This window comes from Leucopleurus acutus (genome assembly GCF_964270905.1).
Source record: "Leucopleurus acutus genome assembly, chromosome: 9".
Lineage (NCBI taxonomy): Eukaryota > Metazoa > Chordata > Mammalia > Artiodactyla > Delphinidae > Leucopleurus > Leucopleurus acutus.
The window spans coordinates 33,144,486-33,169,877 of NC_139144.1; the positions used below are offsets into that span (position 1 = coordinate 33,144,486).

Consider the following 25,392-nt stretch of genomic DNA (forward strand, 5'->3'; position numbering starts at 1 on the left):
AGTAAAGCTCTGTCTTTCTACTATATATATATGTTATGTATATATTTTAGTTGCTTTGCTCCACCGACATGAAGATATGGACATAAAATACAATGGACCTAAAACAGTGGACAGTTCCAGCTACTCCCAAGCCATAGGCCTGGACTTTAAAGACTTTGACTCCTGTCTCACATTACTGCCAGCCACTCCTGGTAATATCAAACAGCTGGACTAGGCACTGCCTCTATGAGCCTCATTAATTTCAGGTGAAACCCCTTAGAAAGCAGCCCCTTTGCAAGTCTTGACTCACACACCTTCACACAAGCAGCTATTTTTCCTTTTTGAAGTGTGCTTCCCCATAATTCTGTACCTTCCTGCCCTCCACTGGCAAGTAGTCCTTTCACCAACTTGTCTGTACTCTCCCAACACTCAAGATTTGCATCCCTGCTGCGGTCTATTCTGTACGTACCTGTGGGAATAATAATAACTAACCTTGAGTAAGCACTGGCCGTGTACTAGGAATTTTCCCAAGCACTTGAAAGAGATTAACTCATTTAATCCCCACAATTATCCTCTGACGTATGTACTATTATTGTTACTAACATTTTACAGTGAAAGAAACTGAGGTTGACATTGTGTGCCCAAAGTCACACAGCTGGTAAGCAGCTGACCCAGGACTTGAAAGCAGTCCAGCTCCCAGCACTCATAAATACACTCTTAACCACTCCTACACCATGGTACATTACTATAGTACAGCCTCATACACTGCCTTTTCGAGCCTCCCACCCCACCCTGTGAAACATTTGTATCTTATGACTCCATCTTAGAAATCCTGCAACGGCTCCTTAATCTGAACTATATCATATCTGAGAGTTTCCCCTTGGCTTTTGTTTGTTTGTTTGTTTGTTTGTTTTTGCGGTATGCGGGGCTCTCACTGCTGTGGCCTCTCCCATCGCGGAGCACAGGATCCGGACGCGCTGGATCCGGACGCGCAGGCTCAGCGGCCATGGCTCACGGGCCCAGCCGCTCCGCGGCATGTGGGATCTTCCCGGAACGGGGCACGAACCCGTGTCCCCTGCATTGGCAGCACACTCTCTCTCTCTCTATCTTCATTCACCTCACTTCCATACACTCTCGCCCTTGCCCCCAACACATCCATGGGTGTTCACTCCATTTCAGCCCAACTCACCTCTCAGATGATTTGCTCTTTCTTTCACTCTGTGCTTTTCCACATGTAAATCTTTAAATTAATTTACAGCAATTTTCTTTTTTGGTACCTGACTCCACAAACAACCTGGACTTACATTCGAGTACTACTTCTGCTGTTTTTGCTGTGTAAGTTTGAACAGGTTACTTAACTTTCCAGTCCCTGAGTTGCCTCTTTGGTAAAAAGAAAATAGTAGTGGTACCTCATAGAGTTATTGCAAAATTAAGTGATTTGTGTATTTAAAAGGCTTGTACAGTGCCTCAAATATGTTAAACACCCAACAATTTCTATATATTAGTAATAAAATCCCTTCTCAGTCTATTTTTGCCCTTCCTTGGCACTCATGTATGTACCTACATTTATTTATTCCGTGTTACTTTCAAAGGAGCAAAAGAGGGGAAAAAACAGTACCTAAATAATAAAGAAAATGAGTGAATACAGTATCATTTCACACCTTTATTGCCACTTTCCCCAGCATCTGTCACCACAAATATTGCAATAACTTCAAAAATGGTCTCTATTTCTACCTTTACCCCTATTTTGTTTTCATCTCCCGTGTGCTGTTGATTCAGAAGAAACAGGAAAATGTGCTCCATAAAAACAAAGATGTAAATCGAGGAAAAGAAACTCAAGAAATCCCAAAAATGCACAATTCAATACCTTTACCCTCTTTTTTTTTTTTTTTTTTTGTGGTACACAGGCTTCTCACTGTTGTGGCCTCTCCCGTTGTGGAGCATAGGCTCTGGACGCGCAGGCTCAGCGGCCATGGCTCACGGGACCAGCCGCTCCGTGGCATGTGGGATCTTTCCGGACCAGGGCACGAACCCATGTCCCCTACATCGGCAGGCGGACTCTCAACCACTGCGCCACCAGGGAAGCCCAATACCTTTACCCTCTTTAACAGTCCCTCTCCACCTTCCCCTCCCCAGGGTCTATTGTTAAGAGTAGGTGAAGTCAATGGTTTCCCCTCTCACTGAGAGTAAAATCCAAAGTACTTCCTATGGCCTATAAGTCCCTCCAAGAATCAGCCCCCTCTCACCTCTGACCTCATCTCCTTTTACTCTTTCCTGGGTTATTCACTTCCAGTCTCATCAGCCTTCTGTTCTTTGATCATCCAAGCATGCTTCTTCCTCCGGGCGTTTGTAGTAGTTCTAGCTACGCCCAAGCCACAGTCTTTGACTTTAAAGACATTGACTCCTATCTCACATTACTGCCAGCCACTCCTGATAATAAAGAGCTGGAGTAGATACTTCCTCTTTGAGCCTCATTAATTTCTGGTGAAACCCCTTAGAAAGCAGCCCCTTTGCGTGTCTTGACTCCCTTAAATTAGCTGTACCATATGACTCATTTCTTCATTTTTTCAGGTCTTTACTCAGATGTCAGAAGCTATTTTGTTTGAAGAACCTAGAAACAGTGGCACATAATAAATGCTCAGTAAACATGTTTTAAGGGAATAGAAAAAATGAATGAGCAGGTTGACTCAGAAAAATGTGGACTAAGTATAAAATTATATAAAGGCTTTTGGGTCTTATTTTTATGCTGCTTAAATTTTTAAAAATTATGCTTATACTTACTGGGATATTTCTTCATAATTCTGGGCCTCAGTTCAGTCAATATTTGTTCCACAAACATTTACTGAGTGTCTGCCATAAGCCAAAAACTGTGCTAAATTGTAGTGACAGATAGTGTAAACATTATATTCTGCCTTCAGGGAGTTGTAGATTCTTTTATTTATACAAGTTCTTCTGGCCCAGATAGACTGGGATTGTGTGTTTTATTGTTTTTTTGTTTGTACTGCAGTTCATGTAGTGCTTTTCCTGTGGCAGAGATATCATAAATACCATTGTCAGGCTAGTTGCCTTATTTTCTTTGAAACTATCTGCCATCCAAAGTAGCATTGACCTCGTTCTTCTCCTCCTTAAAAACAGCAGACGGCAGATGAAGCCAGTGCTGGGGAAGGGCCCCGAGGTGGGGGGGAGGGGGCCTGGAACGGGAGACCACGGTGGCTTCCGAGGAGGCCACAGAGCTCATGGAGGCAGAGCAGAAGACAAGGAGTGGCTCCCTGTCACCAAGCTGGGCCGCCTGGTCAAGGACAGGAAGATAGAGTCCCTGGAGGAGATCTGTCTCCTCTCTCTGCCCATCAAGTAGTCTGAGATCATCGACTTTTTCCTGGAGGGCATGCCTCAAGGATGAGGTTTGAAGATCATTCCTGAAAAAAGCAGACCCGTGCTGGCCAGAAGACCAGGTTTGAGGCATTTGACGCCACTGGGGATTACAACGGACACGTCGGTTTGGATGTCAAGTGCTCTAAGGAGGTAGCCACTGCCCTCCATGGGCTCATCATTTTGGCCAAGCTCCGCATCGTCCCCACGCGGCCAGGCTACTGGGGGAACAAGATTGGCAAGCCCCATACCATCCCTGGCAAGCTGACTGGCCACTGTTGCTCTGTGCTGGTGCGCTTCATCCCTGCCCCCAGGGGCACTGACATCGTCTCAGCCCCTGTGCCCAAGAAGCTACTGATGATGGCCGCAATTGATGACCACTACACCTCTGCCAGGGGCTGCACCACCACCTGAGCAACTTTTTGATGTCATTTCCAAGACCTACAGTTATCTCACTCCTGTTCTCTGGAGAGAGATCGTGTTTACCAAGTCTCCATATCAGGAATTCACTGACCATCTTGTAAAGACCCACACCAGAATTTCCGTGCAGAGGACCCAGGCTCCAGCTATAGCCACCACATAGTTTTCTTTTTTTTTTTTTTGCGGTACGCGGGCCTCTCACTGTTGTGGCCTCTCCCGTGTGGAGCACAGGCTCCGGACGCGCAGGCTCAGCGGCCATGGCTCACGGGCCCAGCCGCTCTGCGGCATGTGGGACCTTCCCGGACCGGGGCACAAACCCGCGTCCCCTGCATCGGCAGGCTGACTCTCAACCACTGTGCCACCAGGGAAGCCCCACCACATAGTTTTATATGAGAAGAATAAAGTGAATGAAGCCAGAAAAAAAAAAATTAACCTCTTCTGAAACATACCTTTTCATCCTACGTCAAGCAAAACTAATAAGCAAAGATCTACCAAGCAACTCAATCTTTTTTTATTGAGATGTAATTGATACACATCATGTATTAATTTCAGGTGTATGACATAATGATTCAATATTTGTATATATTGTGAAATGATCACCACAATTAGTTAACATCTGTCACTATGTATAGTTACAGATTTTTTTTTCTTGTAATAAGAACTTTTAGGCTTTACTCTCTTAGTAACTTTCAAATATGCAATACAGTATTATTGACGATAGTCAGCATGCTGTACATTACATCTTCATGACTTATTTATTTTATAACTGAAAATTTGTATCTTTTGACTCCCTTCACCCATTTTTCCCACTCCCACCCCCAGCCTCTGGTTACCACCAATCTACTCTCTATCTATGAGCTTGTTTTTTTGTTTGTTTTTAAGATTCCACATATAAGTGAGATCAGCCAGTATTTGTCTTTCTCTGTCTGACTTAGTTCACTTAGCATACTGCCCTCAAGGTCATCCATGTTGTCAAAAATGGCAAGATTTCATTCTGTTTTATGGCTGAATAATATTGTGTTCCATATATATATGCCACATTTTCTTTATCTATTCAATGGACACTTAGGTTGTTTCCATATCCTGGCTATTGTAAATAACGCTGCAAGGAACATGGGCATGTATATATCTTTTTGAGCCAGTGTTTTTGGTTTCTTCAGGTAAATACCCAGAAATGGAATTGCTGGGACCATATGGTAATTCTATTTTTAATTTTTTAAGGAACCTCTATACTGTTTTCCATAAATTTACATTCCAACCATTAGTACACAATGGTTCCCTTTTCTCCACATCCTCACCAACACTTCCAGACAATTCAATTTTAAATGTAAAGTGTATTTGCCATATAAGTCCCATAAGTGGTGAGTTTCTCTCAGTGCATTGAAATATTAGATATTAGATGTGAAACCACCAGTATTTTAGCTACTTTCATTAGTTCTCTTTATCTTACAGCCTATTAAACTACTCACAAATGAATCTTAATTCCAATTCCTTGCTTTTTAATTTCTGTAAATGTGTTAATAAATATTTTCATTTCTTTAATGTAGAATTTTCAGAAGTTTTAAATTCTGCCATTAATAGAAAATCCGTTATATGTGTTTCTGTCAGTCAACAAGCATTGACTAAAAATGTATTCTGAAGAATATAAAGGCTCTCTGGTTGTATATTTAGATGAACATTTATATCCTAGCTCCCTTAACCCTTCATTTTCTTTTCAAGCCACTCTTACATTTTATCTATTATGCTTTCACTTACTTTTCCTTCTTCTCCTAAGAAGAGAATTTTTAATTCTTCAGGAGGTTCTTCTTCCCATGACTCTTTTGTTGTAAATCCTGTGTTTTTCTTTCCCTGCTCTCTCCAATAATTCATTTCCCCTATTTCTCTTATCTCTTCTATTTAGCCAATCTGAGCCCGAAATCAAGGTTCACTAGTCTATAAAAAGGAATGCAAATTCACGTTGATGTACTCCATTGACCTGAGCCAGAGAAAGAATACACCTGAAGTTTCAGTCCAAAGAGCAAGACAAATGACAGCTGTGGCAACAATAATCAAGGATCCACACACTCTCCACCCATTTGTGTGTAAGTCATTTCATGCACAAAGGATGTATGACTATCTTAATGACAGGGGACATTGAATGACTGTACCTGCACTCACGCTAGATTACATCAGATTGTTTCTATGCATGCATGCACTTAAAACAGAAGTTCTTAATGTGAGTATATTGCTCTCTAAGGAAGTTATTTTTCCTGACATTGTTTAAACAATGGATGCAACAGCCTTAACTTGGGTGAAATGGTGATCAGAAGACAACGAATTGACTTAATTTAAAACTAAGTGACTGGGGGCTTCCGTGGTGGCGCAGTGGTTGAGAGTCCGCCTGCCGATGCAGCGGACACGGGTTCGTGCCCCGGTCCGGGAAGATCCCACATGCCGTGGAGCGGCTGGGCCTGTGAGCCATGGCTGCTGGGCCTGTGCGTCCGGAGCCTGTGCTCCGCAACAGGAGAGGCCACAGCAGTGAGAGGCCCGCGTACCGCAAAAAAAAAAAAAAGGTGAAGAATGGTTGTTTCATGGTGATGAAAGTTATGTCAGTTTTTTTCTTTAAACTTTTCAGTATTTTACAAATTTCTATACTAAAAGTGTATTATTTTTACAATGGAAAAAGTGGTATTTTGTGTAAAGCGTGGAGATGGGAGTAAAGAAGAGGTTCTAGGACCCCAGCTATTGTTATCCATCTTTCAGGGGACGATTGCTGTTTATTAAGGAGCAAACGGCCACATTTAGCGAAGGGCAAAATTAACTGGCTAAAACAAGTAACATGGAGAACTCCCAATATTCTACATTTCTTCAAAAATGTCTATTTCTGAAAATTCCTTTAATGTTTTTAAAGAAAGAGAGAAAGGGGCAAGGGAGAAAGACAGAGGTAAAAACGGAGAGATAGTTCTTTAAGTGGTAAGAAAACATATTGTAGACTGAAATAACTAGCTTTGGTTTTGCCATCCACTCTGTGTAACATGGCTACATTTTATCTAATTGCTGCTTCACTATCAACATCAAAGTGTCATGGAGAAGGTCAAAGACCTAGAGGTACTCTTCCCAACTAACCACCATGTACCTTGACCTGAGGAAGGTAATAAGGAGGAAAGACCATTTAGGGACTTAATTGTCATTCCCCTGAAGAGTGGAGCTCCATGAGGGTAGGATCTTGTGTCTTTTTTTTTTTAATTGAAGTATAGTTGATTTACAGTGTGTTAATTTCTGCTGTACAGCAAAGTGACTCAGTTATACACATATAGACATTCTTTTTTTATATATTCTTTTCCATTATGGCTTATCACAGGATATTGAATATTTTTTTATGCCATACAGCTAGTGCCTAGTACAAAGCACAGTACAGATAGTAGGTACTCAATTTCTGTCTGTTGAATGGACTTAGAGAAATCCCCATTAACAGCATTATTTGACTTTGTTTTGTTTTGTTTTCGGTGTTTTTTTTAAAATTTTTGACCGCACTGCGCAGCATGCGGGATCCTAATTCCCCGACCAGGGATCGAACCCGTGCCCCCAGCAATGGAAGCACAGAGTCCCAACCACTGGATTGCCAGGGAAGTCCCTATTTGACATTTAAAAACATATCCAAACAAATAAAGATAGACGTAACTGGAACAACTATTCCTTTCTTGAGTCTTCTTTTCTTTACTTAAAATTTGTATTGAGCATTGTGTGGCCGGGGCTTTGCTAGATGCTGGTGATGGGAAGAGGAAGGAGCACAGAGTCCCTCAAGTTGTGTACGTGTGTTTCCAGGGGTGAAAATTGTTAGCATAATTTTAGTATACACGACGGATGCTTTGTTTTTGTTTTTTACAAACAAAACTGAACTTTGGCATTTAAAATGACCACTATCCTCTTCAGAGTAGGTATCTAAGGAGACTATGAACCAATTTCAATGATGCCTGCCAAGAAATAACATTGTTTGAACTTTGGGGGGGATTTGTCTTCAGATTCTACTCACATATGCTTTGAATGTCCTCAATAGTATCAAATATTGTCTTATGCTGATAAATTTAAGTTTTAGAAACAGGTCATTTGACACTGGACAATGTATTTATTCTTACTGCAACAGAAGTTCCTCATTTTTAAAATTAGACAGTGAATGTAGAGCAGTTAGCTTAGTACCTGGATGTCTAAGTTCTGAACGTTTACTTCTGTTATTCTCATTATTAGTAGGCCAATAGGTGACTTCCTTGAGAGAAGTTTCAGCTAAAAATAAAATACAGCTATAAAGTAACGAGCCCAATTTTCTTGTATGCTTAGCAAATTTGTTCTGAAGATTATTCCTAAATGTAAATCCCTTCAATGTTCAGTGCTTATTTGGTTGAATCACTCCTAGTATATATCCATTTAATCATTTTCTTATTCTGTAGCCAAAGCTTTTGCCCTCAGGCATCAGTGCTGAGGAATTCCTAACACAATAATAATGTTACCTCAAATGGTTTTTGAACTTGCAGAGTTCATAAAAAATGTCACTTCTTTTTTAGTTTTGTAATTACTTTATGATTCATTGACTTTGAACTTGCCTGATCTTAAATGAACTCTCTCCTGGGAACAAGGTCAAATCAGTTCAACAAGCTGATGTTCACTCACTTATTTTTTCAGAAAGGTTTTGTATTATTTCGAAAGACAAATCTACTTAAAATATACTTCCACATGGAGGGAGCATGGTGCTAATAGACTGACGGTAGTTGGTTAGATCTGATTTTGCAGCTATAACCTAAGTTAGGAAATGTTTCATTTTACATTTGTATGGAGAATTCACTCGTGCATCCATTCAACAATATTAACTGAGCACCTTCTGTATGTCATGTGGTATTAAATGTGCTTGGCATCCATCCAGGAACAACAACAAAATCCCTTCCCAGGTAAAACTTACATTTGGTGGAGGGGTAGACAGATCAACAAAAGCATAGAAAATGAGTGATTTAGTATGTTAAAAGGTGGAAAATGCCTTGGAGGAAAACAGAGCCGAGGAAGGAGACTGTACCGGTCAGGGAAAGATTAGAATTTTAAATAGGATGACCTCATGTGACCGAGACAGGATGAAGCTGAGGAAGGTTTTCAGTGATGCAGTTAAGATCTTGGGAATCCTTGAATATTAATGCTTTTAAAATTATTTCTATAAAATAGTTTCTACTGTAGGGTAATTTTCACGCTCCAGTGTTTCTTTCTACATTCATGGATGTTTAGGCTTGTAAGAGAATTTAGAGGTCATCTTATGCAGGTCTTTGATGACACTGAGTCTCTGAAATGCTAAGGAACTGGACTGAAGTCCATATAATCAGAAAGAGGGCCATTAACAACATAGGTTTTCTGACACTGACTTTGCTGTTCTTTCTATCACACTGAAAGGGAATTCTAACGGTGAGGATTCAGACTGGCTAGTGTGGGATACGTGTTAGTGGGACAGGTGCAATCAGACTCTAGCTGTTTTACTTCAGCTTTGTGTGAAGTTTCTCCCACTTTGATTTTATTTTTGTCCTTGACCAGTTATGTTACCGACCAGGGTTCTTGCCCTCCTTAATCAATAGAAATTGATAAGAGGCCCGTCAAGAAATTCAAGCAGGGACTTCCCTGGTGGTTCAGTGGTAAAGAATCCGCCTCTTACAAGGCAGGGGATGTGGGTTCGGTCCTTGGTCAGGGAACTAAGATCCCACATGCTGAGGGGCAACTAAGCCCACGCGCCACAACTACTGAGCTCAAGCGCGCATCAGTGAAAGAGCCCACATGCTACAAACTACAGAGCCCACGCGCCCTGGAGCCTGCGCGCCACAACTAGAGAGAGAAAAAAACTGCGCGTCACAACCAGAGAGAAGCCCGCACACCAAAACGAAGAGCCCAAGTGCACACACACACACACACACACACACAAAAGAAACAAAGAAATTCAGGAGGGGCTTTATTGGAGCTCATGCTGCAGCAGAGGGGAGCGAAAACAAGTAACAGCTTCCCTTGCTTCCTCGCTTGCTCCCCGAGGTGGGGGGAGTTGATTCCTTACATGGGGTGAGGCTAGGGATGGGTCCAGGGGTTGGGCCGGAGGGGTGGCTTAGGTAGTTTGCCCACCCCTTTCGTGGCATTGTGTACAATACCCTGCTTTTGCTTCCGACCCTTCCGAAGTGGCAGCTGGGTTTTTGGTCTCTTTGTATCATGTTTTCTGTAATTTGCCCCAACTGCACATGCACGCAGTTATTTTTAGTCCCTTATAGTTTCTTTGTATTTTGTTGCTCAAGAAGATGTTTGTCCAGGTGCAAACACTGCAGCAAAGTGTCCCAGGTCCCAGGTCCCAGGTCCCAGGTCCCAGCCTGTCTCAGATAGACTTGCCTGTTTTAATCATCATTTTTCAGGACCCAGGAGAAGGGCTATAGGTTCAAGAGTACACTCTTTTTTTAATTTGTTTATTTAGTTTGTTTGCATTGGGTCTTCAATGCTGTGTGTGAGCTTTTTCTAGTTGTGTCGAGCAAGGGCTTCTCATTGTGGTGGCTTCTCTTGTTGCAGAACATGGGCTCTAGGTGTGTGGGCTTCTGTACTTGTGGCTTGCGGGCTTCAGTAGTTGTGGCTCGTGGGCTCTAGAGTGCAGGCTCAGTAGTTGTGGCACACAGGCTTAGCTGCTCCGCGGCATGTGGGATCTTCCCAGACCAGGGATCGAACCCGTGTCCCCTGCATTGGCAGGCGGATTCTTAACCACTGAGCCATGAGGGAAGTCCCCACTCTATCTATGTGCCTTAGTACTGTCTGAAGTCCAATTATCTGGGATTCTAAAGCTGGCCGACTGAGGCCCAGGGTTTATTTTACTGTGCATACTTAAAAATGCATGAAAGAAATATTGCTCATTACAAGTTGTATGTTTGTTGTAATTCATAGTTAAATTATCTATTAAAATACCTTAAATGATATTAACATTTCTAATATTATTAGAAAATGCGGACATAATGCTAACCACACTAGTGTAAAAGAAATTGTAAAACTTGTAATTTATTGCATAACATTTCCTTGAGACACTGATGAATTCTGATTCTTATCTTTTAGTTGGTTTCCCTTGTGTTAGTCCTTCCTAGTGAGGAATTCTGTAATTCTGCCAAACATTTGACTGTATTTTCTCTGTTGCTTGACATAGCATGCCATGACCTTGTAGCTATTGTATTGCTTTTTTTTTTTTTTTTTTTTTTTTGCGGTACGCGGGCCTCTCACTGCCGTGGCCTCTCTCGCTGTGGAGCACAGGCTCCGGACGCGCAGGCTCAGCGGCCATGGCTCACGGGCCCAGCTGCTCCGCGGCATGTGGGATCTTCCCGGACCGGGGCACGAACCCGTGTCCCCTGCATCGGCAGGCGGACTCTCAACCACCGCGCCACCAGGGAAGCCCTGTATTGCTTTTAATTGCCATCATACTGCAGTGTTCTTTTCCAGGAACTGGAAGTTTAATTTGCAATTAATATTCTGCTATCACCTCTAGCTTTGTTCCTTTTATTTTATTGATTACTATGCCTTACAGTCAAATAGTGCTCACCCAAGCCAAGCATATTATCCTAGTACCATCTCATCACATGTCAAAGGCGAGCCTTCTTGCTATCCTAAGTCCAGTTTTTCTCACTCTCCATCATCTTTGTTACTCTTAAAGACAGTAACTTCTAAAGATCATGCTTTAGAATTGCTACCTGGGTGGCTCAATTCAGCTCACATTGAACCCTGAACTGATCCTGTCCCCAGATTGGCTTCTCTTTCAGATGGGCATATGAGTACCCAGCACCACCATCTACTTCGTATCAGAAACCTGGGGAGAGGGGAGGAGTCAGCGTTGTCACACACACACACACAAACACACACACACACACACACACACACACGCACACATGTCTCCCTTACTTTCTATGCCAGAATTGAATCCATTTTCTTCTCAACAGTGATAATAGCCTTGTCCAAACCATTATAACCACTGTACTCTCTTACTTGGGCTACTATGAAAGCTTCCTACCTAGTTTCTCCATATCCATTCTAGAGCATTTCTAATTCACTCTCCATACAACTGCCAAAGTAACTCATAACAGTGCACATGTGGGACTTCCCTGGTGGCACAGTGGTTAAGAATCCACCTGCCAATGCAGGGAACACGGGTTCGATCCCTGGTCTGGGAAGGTCCCACATGCTGCGGAGCAACTAAGCCCGTGCGACACAACTACTGAGCCTGCCCTCTAGAACCCATGAGCCACAACTACTGAGCCCGTGTGCCACAACTACTGAAGCCCGCATGCCTAGAGCCTGTGCTCCGCAGCAAGAGAAGCCACCGCAATGAGAAACCTGTGCACCGCAATGAAGAGTAGACCCCGCTAGCCGCAACTAGAGAAAGACCCCGCGCAGTTGCAATTTTTGCTCGTTACAAAATGTGTCTTTCCCATTGAGATATAAGCTCTATAAGGGCAGGCCATCTCTGCTTTGTTCTGTTTCCCAGCAAATGAAGCATAGTGAGCACTCAGTAAATATTTACTGAATGAAGGAATGACTAAATTAATATCATTGCTCGTCCCCTTGCTTTTTCTCTCATTATATTGGGCACTCTTTTTGAATCATCATTCCACATTTGCAGAACAAGACTGCAAGATCTTAGCTGGAAAGCATCACTACATTCATTTGACATTCTCAGAAAGATTCCTTTAAAGATAAGGAAACTAAGACTCAATGAAGTTAAAAGATTACCATCTTTCTGAGACTGTGAAGAAAATAGCACATTAATATATTTTTAAAAATGCTTAGGGCATGTCTGAAATTCTTTGTTCTATGTAGATTTGATTCTCAGTTTTGTGTACATGTTGCAAATAAAAACCAGGACATTTTTATTTTATTTATTTATCAATAAAATAATTATTCACGAAAGAATAATTTTTGATTTATGACTCTTTGTATATAAAAATGTTACCAAGGGGGAATTTCCTGGCAGTTCAGTGGATACGACTTTCGCTGCCATGGCCTGGGTTCAATCCCTGGTGGGAGAACTAAGATCCTGCAAGCCATGTGGCGTGGCCAAAAAAAAAAAAAAGTAACAAAAGTATAAATTAATCATGTTTAGTTACGCATAGAGCAAATCACCTTTACCGAAGAGAAAGGTTTGGAAGTTTTGGGAGAGTCTTATATGATCAAGATTCTTGACTATATTAGAAGGAATTCCCTGCTCTCTGTCACCACATGCCATGCCCTGGTAATCTGGTGCCACAACAAATACATTATTCACAAATTTTTTAATAGCAGTGCTACAGATGGTTCCCTCAGATTTAAGAATCCCGTAACAACAAAACTTAACAAATATTTATTGAGCAGTTGTATTGAACACACTAGGTATAAAGAGAAATGAGTTAACCCTTGCCCTCAAAAGAGCTCCTAATGTATTGGAGGAAAGCAGGTAAAAATAATGACTAATATTGACTGAGCTCCAAATCAGATGTTTTCACAGTTAATCCTGACACAAGTAGGGCTATAGTTATATTTATTTTAAAGAAAAGGAAAATAAGACTCGGTGAAGTTACAAAGCTATAAAATAACACCCAGTGACTGGCAGGACAGAAATTTGAATCCAGGATCCCATATCGAAATTTGAACTTTAGAATCCACATTTTTAACCACTTTTCTATGATTCCTCAGGTTCAGAAAGACATTAAGTGTTTAAAAAGCAGAACTGAAATTTTTCTCAGGCATCTATTGTGCTACTTAAGGACATCCTTTTTTTTTTCTTTTTTTTGAGAACCTATATATCCACATTTGATTTTTTTTTCCCTAAATAAATCACATATGTTAATGCTAAATGAAGCTATATTAGAGTTTGAGAGGATGAATATTTGAGGGGCATGTTTCATTGTTGGAAAGGTACTTAAAATAATCTCCATCGATGTGCCAAGGAAAGCAATTCAAGTTCATGAAAACTTCAAACCAACCTGCACCAGCAATTGTTATATATTGTCAACAGTTTCTTAAAAGTAAAATCAGGCCTGTTAAAACTAGGGAGCTGGAGTGTGTTTGAATGATTTGGTAGGCAGATTTCAGAGCTAGTTTCTGAATGACATGGCTCTCAGCATAGCCTTGGGACATGGGAAGATTGGCAATTAAATCCAGAAGGGTGTTGTCATAGCCTCTATGGGTGGAGTGTGTGTGAGAAGAGTTTTTAATAATTGCTATTAGCTTGGGAGTGATGGCAGGAAACCTTAGTTTATGTGCCTGGATTGTACAATTCCATGTGTTCCCTGATGTTTTTTTTTCTCTTCCATATGGTTTATTACAGGATATTGAATATAGTTCCCTGTGCTATGCAGTAGGACCTTGTTGTTTATCTACTTCATGTATACTAGTTTGTATCTGTTAATCCCATACTCCTGACTTCTCCCTCCCGCCCCCGCCCCCCATCCCTTTCCCCTTTGGTAACTGTAAGTCTGTTTTCTATGTCTGTGGGTCTATTTCTGTTTTGTAAATAAGTTCATTTGTATCATATTTTAGATACCACATAGAAGTGATATCATATGATATTTGCCTTTCTCGCTTGATGTTTTCTTGAATGTAGACTCCGAGAGTATCTTGTGTACTGATTCTAGGATCGTGAAGAAACACCAGTATCCTACATGATGAAATTCAAGAATTTAGAAAGGATGGATAAGAAACAAAATCCTGGAGACTTAATTCCCAGTGGATGTCGGTTTACTCAGGGTATTCTTCCTAGAGTCCTTCATCCATAATGCTAGGCTCACGGCAGGATTCATAAGCAAGTATAAAGGAGCTCGCTCTTACACTATGTGGCAGTGAGAAATTTCTACTCCAAGAATCTCAATATTATAATAAAACTTCATGAAAATTTGCCTGATCTGTTCTGATGAGGCAGTACAAACCAGGATATAAATTAAATTAGACTTTAAAAAAGAAAAATACCTCTCCTTTCTAAATAAGTCTTGTACATCAAAAGGATTTCAGGATTTATGTGGTTATTTCCTTTAAAGGAAGCAAAGGAAGTGTCTAGGGAAATGGGGATAATTGAAAGAATGAGGAAAGACATGGATGCATGTATATTAAGACCTTTTCTTTTTTTTTTTCTTCAACATTCAGATGTTCCTTAAGCCCATAATTTTCACTAATGAGTTGATGGAAGACAATGTTTTTACATAATACAGTGAAGAATATCACTGTCCCAAGCATGGTGTATAGTAAAAAGGAAAATTTCAGCCAAAAGTATAGATCTTTTCTCAAGGTATATATATAGATAGATAGATAGATAGATAGATAGATAGATAGATAGATATAGATATAGATATAGATATATATTCTCCTGGAAATTGGTCTTAGAAAAATAATCCTAAGTACAAAAAGCTTTATGACAAACTTGATTATCATAATGTTATTTGAAGTACAAATAATACACTGGTAAATAATTATTCAACAATAGGGGAACAAAAGTAAATTATGATTTGTGACCACTTTAATATATAAGAGGACTGTGGAATAACATAGCAAGAGTTTACCATATAAATAAGGAAAAACACAGATTACAAGGTTGTTTTTACCATGTGATTACAATTGTATAATACTGCTTGCACATAATGAAAGCCCTGAATATTTGGGTAAAGAAAACGTGAGTTATTATTTCCAAAATTTAAAAATATGCATGTTCTATTATTCTGTAAGTACAATAGCATGTTGTATTTCTATAATAAGTATGACACTTTTTTCACAGACTTTACTGAAAGTAAAACTTGCGCTTTTAGTTTTTGACTTCTACAAAGTTTTATCAGAATACAAGGGATTATCATTTAGAATAAAGAATTTGTATATTTTTAAAAGTCTCTATAATGTCATATTTTCCATTTAAATATTTGATTGTATGTTACGTGCAAGGCATTGTGCTATGCACAATGGAATAAAAGAATAAAAATTTGATCTTGGCTTTAAGAAGCTCACAAGTAGTGAATAAATAAAATCTTGCCATACAATAACATTTATGTTTTATAGTTAAATTTAGTACAGGGTATACTATGGACAGCCCAGATAACAAATTTTTTTTCTGAGTTATTGAAACATAGACTAAATTTTGCACAGTATAATGGGTGATTTGCCTACTTGTAGATATCAGGTCAAGACTTATAGGGATACGTGGAAGTTATGACATTTATGTTTGGTGGAAACTCACATATCCTATGTCTCTGTGCACAGTGGAGAATTACCTGCCACCAGAGGCATAGGGGCACCTTGGTCGAGGACACTCCTCTCATGAATGGGTCTCCACTCGGCGCTGCCAACGCTTACTTACAAAAACAACAGGATTTTATGGCTGATCAATCCAGACTCTTCTAGGTGATCCCATTTTTTCCCTTAGATTTATTACTACTTTTACAAATATTGACTCTGTGTCTTGCGTTCCTAGCCATATGTTTTAAGGTATTTTGGTATATTTGTATTTTGATCCATTATATATAGGTTTTGAAATTTAACTATCAGAGGGTAATCTGATTTCCAGGTTCAGTGAGAAAACTCCATCACAGCCCTTGAGAACAGACAGCAAATACTTCAAATACAGCTATTCCCAGTGAATTTTCTCTATATTTTTCTTCTCTTTCTTTTCATCTTTTGCCATTTATTTCTCAGAGGTAGCTGAATTATATTAAAATGACTTTATTTTAAAAATTCTTCCTTCAGATATTAAAACCTGAATTTCTTTAATCAAAAATTGGATCTAAGAAAAGGAAGATTCTTTTTTGTTTCTTAACCTATAAAAACCTCTGTTAAATTATCCTTTGGGTTCATCATAATATTTAATATCTTCTATTTGCTTGCTCCCCATTTTAACCAAACTATTCTAAACGGTTTAATAATCTTTTTCTTTATGAAGTTAGTTCTCTACTTAAACCAAAAAAAAAAATTATATTATGATGAAAGGAAAAATCCTGACTGATAGTTATGTACTATAGCTTATGGCACGGCCCGGTTTATAGCATTTCAAAGTTCATGCATGACCTTGCATTACAAAGCATTAGATCAAATAAAAATACTCTTCAAGGTGAATGTTCATTGTGTAAGAAGAGTGTTGCAGTCTAAAATAAAGCAAACTAAAATGTGCTAAAATTCACCAAGTTTAAATATAATAATTACTATTGGCTTTGCCTTTTATGTTTATAACTTGTTTGTTTCCTCCTGCTACACTGTAAATTCATTAAGGAAGGAGCTCTGTCTATTCTGTCCGCTTCCATAATCCCCAAAAATCTGTGCCCAGAGTAGGGGCTTAATCTGTATGGGTTGAATTAATGAATAAATAAAGTTGGGCTGTGTCGTCCACTGAGAGTTAATGAGAGGCCTAGGAATGAAGAAGGCAAAAATGAGGAATTACTCTAAGAAATTCCACCTGCTCTTTGCCTCTGATCTCAATTCCCTCCCACTCAAATTCCAGAGTGATCTTTCTAAAGTTGCCAGAAAAACAGATCTGACTGTGACACTTTCCTGACTACAACCTTTCAGTGACTCTCAACTGCCTAAATAATATAGTTCAAGTTCTTTTGCACACAAGGGCTTCCAAATTCTGGCTTGTGTTACCTTTTACAGCCTTCTCTCTTGACACCTCTGCTCCAGTCTTACTTAACCAACTGCAGTTCTGATACCCACATCCTTACTCACCACAGATTTTGTTTAGGCTGTACTCTCTGCTTATAATGTTCTTCCCTCCGAAGCCCACTCACTGAACACCTACTCAGCAAGTCCTTTCCTATCTCCAGCGCTCAAGTAAAATTACTTGTTCCCCCTTCGATGTTCTAATATGTATTGTACCAGGTTTCATTATGAGAGTGCCTATCAATGTGGTTTTTTAAATTAATTTTTATTGTATTATAGCTGATTTACAATGTTGTGTTAGTTTCTGCTGCACAGCAAAGTGAATCAGTTATACATATACAAATATCCACTCTTTTTTAGATTCTCTTCCCATGTAGGTCATTACAGAGTACTGACTAGAGTTCCCTGTGCTATACAGTGGGTTCTTTTTTTTTTTTTTCCGTACGTGGGCTTCTCACTGTTGTGGCCTCTCCCATTGCGGAGCACAGGCTCTGGACGCGCAGGCTCAGTGGCCATGGCTCACGGGCCCAGCCGCTCCGCGGCTTGCGGGATCTTCCCGGAGCGGGGCACGAACCCGTGTCCCCTGCATCGGCAGGCAGACTCTCAACCACTGCGCTACCAGGGAAGCGCCCAGTAGGTTCTTATTAGTTATCTATTTTATTTTATTTTTTAATATATTTATTTATTTATTTTTGGCTGCGTTGGGTCTTCATTGCTGCATGCAGGCTTTCTCTAGTTGCGGCGAGCAGGGGCTACTCTTCGTTGCGGTGCGCGGGCTTCTCATTGCAGTGGCTTCTCTTGTTGCGGAGCGTGGGCTCTAGGCACGCGGGCTTCAGTAGTTATAGCACGTGGGCTCAGTAGTTGTGGCTCACAGGCTCTAGAGCGCAGGCTCAGTAGTTGTGGCGCATGGGCTTAGTTGCTCCGCGGCATGTGGGATCTTCCCAGACCAGGGCTTGAACCCACGTCCCCTGCATTGGCAGGCGGATTCTTAACCACTGTGCCACGAGGGAAGTCCCTATTTTACGTATAGTAGTGTGTATATGTCAATCCCAATCTCCCAGTTTATCCCTTCCCCTCCCCCGCCCGCCTGCCTCAATGAGTTATAATGACTGGTGTGCGTGCAGGTGATCACTTTGACAGAAGAGGTTGTCATTCTGTAACCCCAGCATAATACCCAGAATATAATGTGTTCAATAAATGAGTGAATGAATAAAAGGGAGAAAAAGTAGGAAAAGAAAACTGAGGCTGTTTTCACCAATTCAAAAATAATAATTAAACACCTATACTATGTCAAGCATTGTTTTGTATCAGTGAACAAAACTTACAAAAATTTTTTGCACTGATGAAGTCTTACATCATTGTAAGAGGAGATAGAAAATGAACAAATGGATGAGTGGAAATTATAGTATTAAGATGGTGCTATAGAGACAAACAAATCAATGAAAGAGGATAAGGAATTCAGAGGAAACAGGTTTGCAGTTTGGAGTGGTATTGGGAAAGGCTTCACTGAGTAGATGATTAAAGTAGATAAGAAAATGAGCCCTGCTCTTATCCGGGGTATAGCAGTGCAAAGGCCCTGAGGCAGGAGCATCCCTGACATGTCCAAGGAGCTGCAGGAAGCCAGTGTGGTCCGAGAAGAGTGACCAAGAGGGCTAAGCAGTAGGAGATGATGTCAGAGAAGTGACAGTGACATATGATTCGGTCCTATAGGGCCTTTTAGTTGGAATGAGAGAGAAAACCATTGGAGGATTTAGAGCAGAGATGTAACATAATCTTATCATTCTGGCTGCTAAATTGAAATCAGACTATAGAGAGGCCACGGGAAGAAGCAGGAAGCCAGTTGGGGAGCTCTTCCAATAATCTGGGTCATCCCAGAGGAGCAGCAGTGGGAGTAATGAGAAGTGTTCAGATTCTGGGTATACTTTGAAGGTACCAACACCAAGATTGTACACGGCCCTTAAATGTCATGATAACATAATTTGTAGATGTGTGTCATAAAGTTGCTAAAATAGGCTATTAATAAGAAGTAATCAAGGGAGGAAAGGGTAGGAGGGCATGAGGTCATACCAGAAAATCCACAGTTTATAAGTTTGAAAAGGCACATTTATCTAATTTTATATTGGAAAAAACTGATTTTTCAGTACAGATTATAGAAAGTAAAGATCTGCAAAGTCTTCTTGACTGGTGGGGATGGAGAACCCTCAGAAGATTAAGGAAGATGGCATTGAGAGAGAGTCTAGCAATTATCCTTGTTCTTAGCTTTGTTCATGAGTAAGTTCACAGTCAGTAGAAGGTGTAATTTATACCTCTTTGGCTATTGCTTCAGGTAAGTATAACATATTTAAAGGAGAGTAGATTTTTATAGTAATGGGGTAAAAGAACAAGAAGCACCTGCCCTGTAAAATTATGTACCTGAGTGTTATTTATATTTTATATTAGTATCGTCTATTAGAATAATAATGCATCTTAAGTGTGATCATATTCTGGGCTGTTACTGAATTTTTTCGGTTTCTGTATTGTGAAGCCTTGGAAGGCTTGTGCAGCATCAGAATGTAGAAGAAAAGGACGAAGATCATTTGAAATACCCTATCAGACAAACCTGAAGAATGACAGAGAATTCTTTTTATTTATTTATTTTTGGCTGCATTGGGTCTTCGTTGCTGTCCATGGGTCCTCTCTAGTTGTGGCGAACAGGGGCTACTCTTTGTTGCGGTGCCTGGGCTTCTCATGCGGTGGCTTCTCTTGTTGCAGAGCACGGGCTCTAGGCACACAGGCTTCTGTAGTTGTGGTGCACGGGCTTAGTTGCTCCGTGGCATGTGGCATCTTCCCGGACCACGGCTTGAACTGATGTCCCCTGCATTGGCAGGTGGACTCTTAACCACTGTACCACCAGGGAAGCCTCAACAGGGAATTCGTTGTGAGAAAGAAGAAATGCCTGATAAGGAAGTATAGATATTCTGCGATTTCCTTGTTGGCAACATGGTTAAGAATCTGCCTGCCAATGCAGGGGACATGGGTTCGAGACCTGGTCCGGGAAGATCCCACGTGCCGCGGAGCCTGTGTGCCACAACTACTGAGCCTGCGTGCCTAGAGCCTGTGCTCTGCAGCAAGAGAAGCCACGGCAATGAGAAGCCCACGCACCACAACAAAGAGTAGCCCCCCGCTCACTGCAACTAGAGAAAGCCTGTGCAGAGCAACGAAGACCCAAGACAGCCAAAAAATAATAATAAAATTAAAAAACAAAAAAAAAAACGAATCACTTTGTTGTACACCTGAAACTAAGATAATATTGTAAATCAACTATACTTCAATTGAAAAAAAAATAAAACCTGTACATATTGTTAATGAGGAATGGGTAGTGTGATGGTTGATTTTATGTCAACTTGACTGTGTATATGGTCCCCAGGTTAAACATTATTTCTGGATGCGCCTGTAAAGTATTGTGGATGAGATTAGCATTTGAAGTGGTAGACTCAGTAAAATAGATTGCCCTCCTCAGGGTGGGTGGACATCATCCAGTCCACTGAGGGCTTAAATAGAACAAAAGGTGGACAAATGAGGAAGTCACCTCTTTTTTTCCCTGCGTCACTGATGAGCTGGGACTTCTCATCTCATCTTCTCCTGTTCTTGGACTGAGATTTACACCATTGCCTCCTCTAGTTCTCAGGCCTTTGGACTGGGAGTGAATTACTCCGCTGGCTTTCCTGGGTCTCCAGCTTGCAGACAGCAGATTGTGGGATTTAGCCTCCATGTTTGTGAGTCAATTTCTCATAGTTAATGTCTGCACACACAAACACACACACACACACACACACTATCATTTCTGTTCCTCTCAAGAGTCCTGACTAATACAGGTAGGGAATGTATATGTGTGGCAAGGTAGAGCAGAGGACAAGCCCACAGGAACAGGATATGGGCAGATTTGGGTTATATGTTCTATTTAATCCATTCCATCGATTAGAGTTCTGCCTGACCCTGCAAACTGGGAATCAAAAAATTAGTAAAATTAGATTATCTAGAGCTGAAACAGGAGGGAAGGGGGCAGGGCACAACATTTGAAATAATGACATAGCCCGAGGACATGACATAAACTGATTAGAACCAAATGGGTCCAAGATGGCAGACAAGTCAACTTCCACTAGATCTTGAGCCTCAGTATACACTCACTGTAACACATCAGCAAGCTAAATGACACACCCACAGGCACCATGACAGTTCCAAGACTGACCATAAGGATCAAAAAGTGGACGGTGGCCCAATTCCTGGAAATCCCCACCCCTTCCTGAAATAGCTGGAATACTCCTCCCACTCATTAGCCTATGAAATTACCCACCCCTATAAAAACTGACAATCCCTTAACCTGGTGCCTTTCTCACATTCTGAGGTGGCCCCCCACTCTGTCTGTGGAGTGTGTTTCTCTCTAAACAAATCCACTTCTTACCTATCACTTTGTCTCTCACTGAATTCTTTCTGCAATGAGACATCAAGAACCTGAGCTTTGGGCTTCCTTGGTGGCGCAGTGGTTAAGAATCCGCCTGCCAATGCAAGTGACCTGGGTTCGAGCCCTGGTCTGGGAAGATCCCACATACTGTGGAGCAACTAAGCCCATGTGCCACAACTACTGAGCCTGTGTACTACAACTACTGAAACCCGCGAGCCTAGAGCCTGTGCTCCACAACAAAGAGAAGCCACCACAATGAGAAGCCTGCGCACTGCAATGAAAAGTAGCCCCTGCTCTCCGCAACTAGAGAAAGCCTGCATGTAGCAACAAAGACCCAACACAGCCAAAAAATAAATAAATGAAAAAATATATATAAATAAATAACTTTATTAAAAAAAGAAAAAGAACCTGAGCCTCATTAAGTCCTGAAACCAGGTGTGTGATCGCAGTTGGAAGACTGTGGGTTTTGGCCAGGTTCGAGCCCCGATCTGAGTTGAGGCTGGGTTCAAGTCCTGGCATGTGGGTTCAAGTCCCAGTCTGAGGTGCACGGTTTCTCCACCACCTAGGAGAGTGTGTCTCACATAGTGGGCAGCTGTGGTGGCTAATTTTAACCTGTCAACTTGACTGGGCTAAAGGATGCCCTGATAGCTGGTAAAACATTATTGTTAGATGTGTCTGTAAAGAGTGTCTACAGAAGAGATTAGCATTTGAATTAGCACGCTGAGCAAAGAAGATTGCCCTCACCCATTGGGCATTATCCAATCTGCTGAGGGCTGGAATAGGACAAAAGAGAAGGAAGGCGAATTCAGTCTCTTTGCTGGAGCTGAGACATGTGAGCTTCTTCCTATAATAAATCTCCTCTTATATCTATCTTTATATATACATATATATACTATTGGTTCTGTTTCTCTGGAGAGCTCTGACTAATACAGCAACTAAAAAAATATTTATTGAATGAACAAGAAAGACAAATGTTGCTTTCCCAAGCTATGGAGACCACCAGTTGATCAAAATTCCTATAAGGATTTCAATGGAAATGGTTTGGAGTGGGGAGGTCAATGCCAAATTCACAGACATTTAGCAAAATAAATCTTTTAAGGATTATATTGTTTCTTTCACCACTGCAGTGGGCAAAATCCTGAGATGGCCCTTATGATATCTGCTCCCTGGTGTCACTCCTGGGATTACATTATTGTATGTGGTACTGACGAAAAATTAATCAGTTGACCTAAGAAAGAAATGGAAAATTTTATTCCAGCCACATCTGAGGGTTTTACCCTGGGAAGTGTGTCTCAGAAAACTCTGAGAACTGTTCAGCCCTTTAGAAGTCAAGGCACGATTACACACGTTTTCTGAGACAGAGGGCTGTACATTAAATGACGTTTTATTGACAGTTTACACAATCCAGATATGAGCGTCATCACGGCCCTTTACAAGATCACGAAGGAATGTTATCTTTTAAGGAATTCTCTTACTGCTGCTAGGAGAATGTTGCTGTTTATGGTTGAGCAGGTATTTCTGCCGATGGGGAGATTTGGTCGAACGCATGATGCAGATACACAGTGCACAGTAGAAGGGACATAGGAGGCCAAAGGGCAGAGAAAATTTTTTATGTTTAAATTTTTTGGTCTCACCATAAAATGTGAATTTTATTTCACAGTGACATAAGGGATGTTGCAGATACAGTTAAGGTTACTAATCAGTTGACCTTGAGTTAGGGAGATTATCCAGTTGGGCCAAACCTAATTGCATGAGCCCTTTAAAAGCAAAGTTTTCTCCGTCTAGTGTCAGAAGAGGACATCAGAGCTTCAAAGCATGAGAGGGCTTCAGCGTCTGTTGCTGACTTGAAGATGGAGGAAGCCATATGAAAAGGACTTGAGGGACTTCCCCGGTGGTCCAGTGGTTAAGACTCCACACTTCCACTGCAGGGGACACGCGTTCCATACCTGGTCGGGGACCTAAGATTGTGTATGCCACGTGGCGCAGCCAAAAAAAGAAAGAAAAAGACTTGAGAGTGACCTCTAAGAGTTGACAGGAATCCCTGGCCAATAGCCAGCAAGAAAACAGGGACCTCACTCCTACAATGGCAAAGGACTGGATTCTGCCAGCAACCTGAAAGAGCTTAGAATGAGATTCTTCCCAGAGCTTCCAGATGAGCGCACAGCTTAGCTGACACCTTTATATCAGCCTTGTGAGACCTGAGAAGAGAACTCCGTCATATCGTGCCAAACTTCTAAACTACGGAACAGAGAGTTAATAAATGCACGTTTTTAAGCCAGTAATAGTGTGGTAATTTGTTATCTAACAATAGAAAACAAATATAACCACTTAAACTTTGGCTTCCAAACTCTGCCAACCATATCTGAGCAGATATTAACCTCTTTATCAAGATCATTTATATGAAACACAATAAATTAAACATAAGCTTGGTAAATACCTGAATGATAATCACAACATTCTTCTTCTCCGTATGTTACTGAGCTCAGGTTCAGCTGCTCACCACTCAAAAGCCAATAATTGCGGGACAAGTGTCGGTAGAAATGAAAGGTGCTTTATTCAGAAAAGCCGGCGGTCTGGGGTAGAAGGTGAACTCTTCTCCAGAGACCAACTCCAAAGATTCTGCGCAGGCATGACAATTTTTAAAGGGAAAGAGGTGTAACAATCTCAGTTAATCATTAAGGTAGGAGGTCAGATTCTTCATCATCTTTCCGTTGCATGCAGACCTGCTGCCTTCTCCTGATCTCCCTTTGGACACTACCTTGCTCCTGTGGTCTGCCTGCAACTGGATTCTCTCTTGCCACTGTAGTCTGCTGGCACCCATGGGGTCTGCGTGCAAACTTACCAAGGGGAAGCAAGGGGTAGACAGCTTAATTCTTCTTAATTAACTACTTAATTCTTCATTCTTACTCCTTCTAATCCAGGAAAGGAATCAACAGGTTAGGCAATCAATTGTGTACATTCAGTAAAGCAAAAATCAGGAGCTAGGCTAAATGTTACCTAGTTACCTAATCATTTTTATGATTAAGGTTTAAGGGGAACAGAAATAGACAAACAGGCAAGGGGCAAAAGAGCTGCTTACACATATGGGCAGAGCAAGCTACAATTATTCTAATGCCCACAACGATAGATTATTATGAGCAGTAGTGTTAATCTCATTCTTTTTTTTTTTTTTTTGTGGTACGCGGGCCTCTCACCGTTGTGGCCTCTCCCGTTGCGGAGCACAGTCTCCAGACGCACAGGCTCAGCGGCCATGGCTCACGGGCCCAGCTGCTCCGTGGCATGTGGGATCTTCCCGGAGCGGGGCACGAACCCGTGTCCCCTGCATCGGCAGGCGGGCTCTCAACCACTGCGCCACCAGGGAAGCCCTAATCTCACTCTTTTATCAGTCACTGAGTCTCTGACTCTGTTGCCCTAATCATTAACTGCTTGGGCCTGTTCCTTTGTGACTCTGAGAGGCCTGGGAGACTTCAGCTTTTCTACAGAATAGAGGCAGGAGACATAGAGGGGTTTTGTACTTGGGAGTGACCATGCAGTGTACTGCTCGGTTCCACTTAACTTTAGGTTCA

The 25,392-nt window shown here is 41.2% G+C and overlaps 1 protein-coding gene and 1 pseudogene across 2 annotated transcripts in view; one reads left to right on the top strand and one right to left on the bottom strand.

Annotated features, from left to right (window-relative positions):
• Positions 1 to 24,416, bottom strand: part of ABCB1 (ATP binding cassette subfamily B member 1) — a 128,851-nt gene extending 104,435 nt beyond the window's left edge. The window contains exon 1 of the mRNA XM_082846349.1: positions 24,264 to 24,416. The gene's annotated coding sequence lies outside the window, so the exon portion shown is untranslated. The remainder of the gene's footprint in view (positions 1 to 24,263) is intronic.
• Positions 3,125 to 3,943, top strand: LOC309966304 (small ribosomal subunit protein uS5-like; annotated as a pseudogene). Its single transcript has one exon. The product of its transcript is annotated as a small ribosomal subunit protein uS5-like (transcript).
• Positions 24,417 to 25,392: the final 976 nt, after the last annotated feature.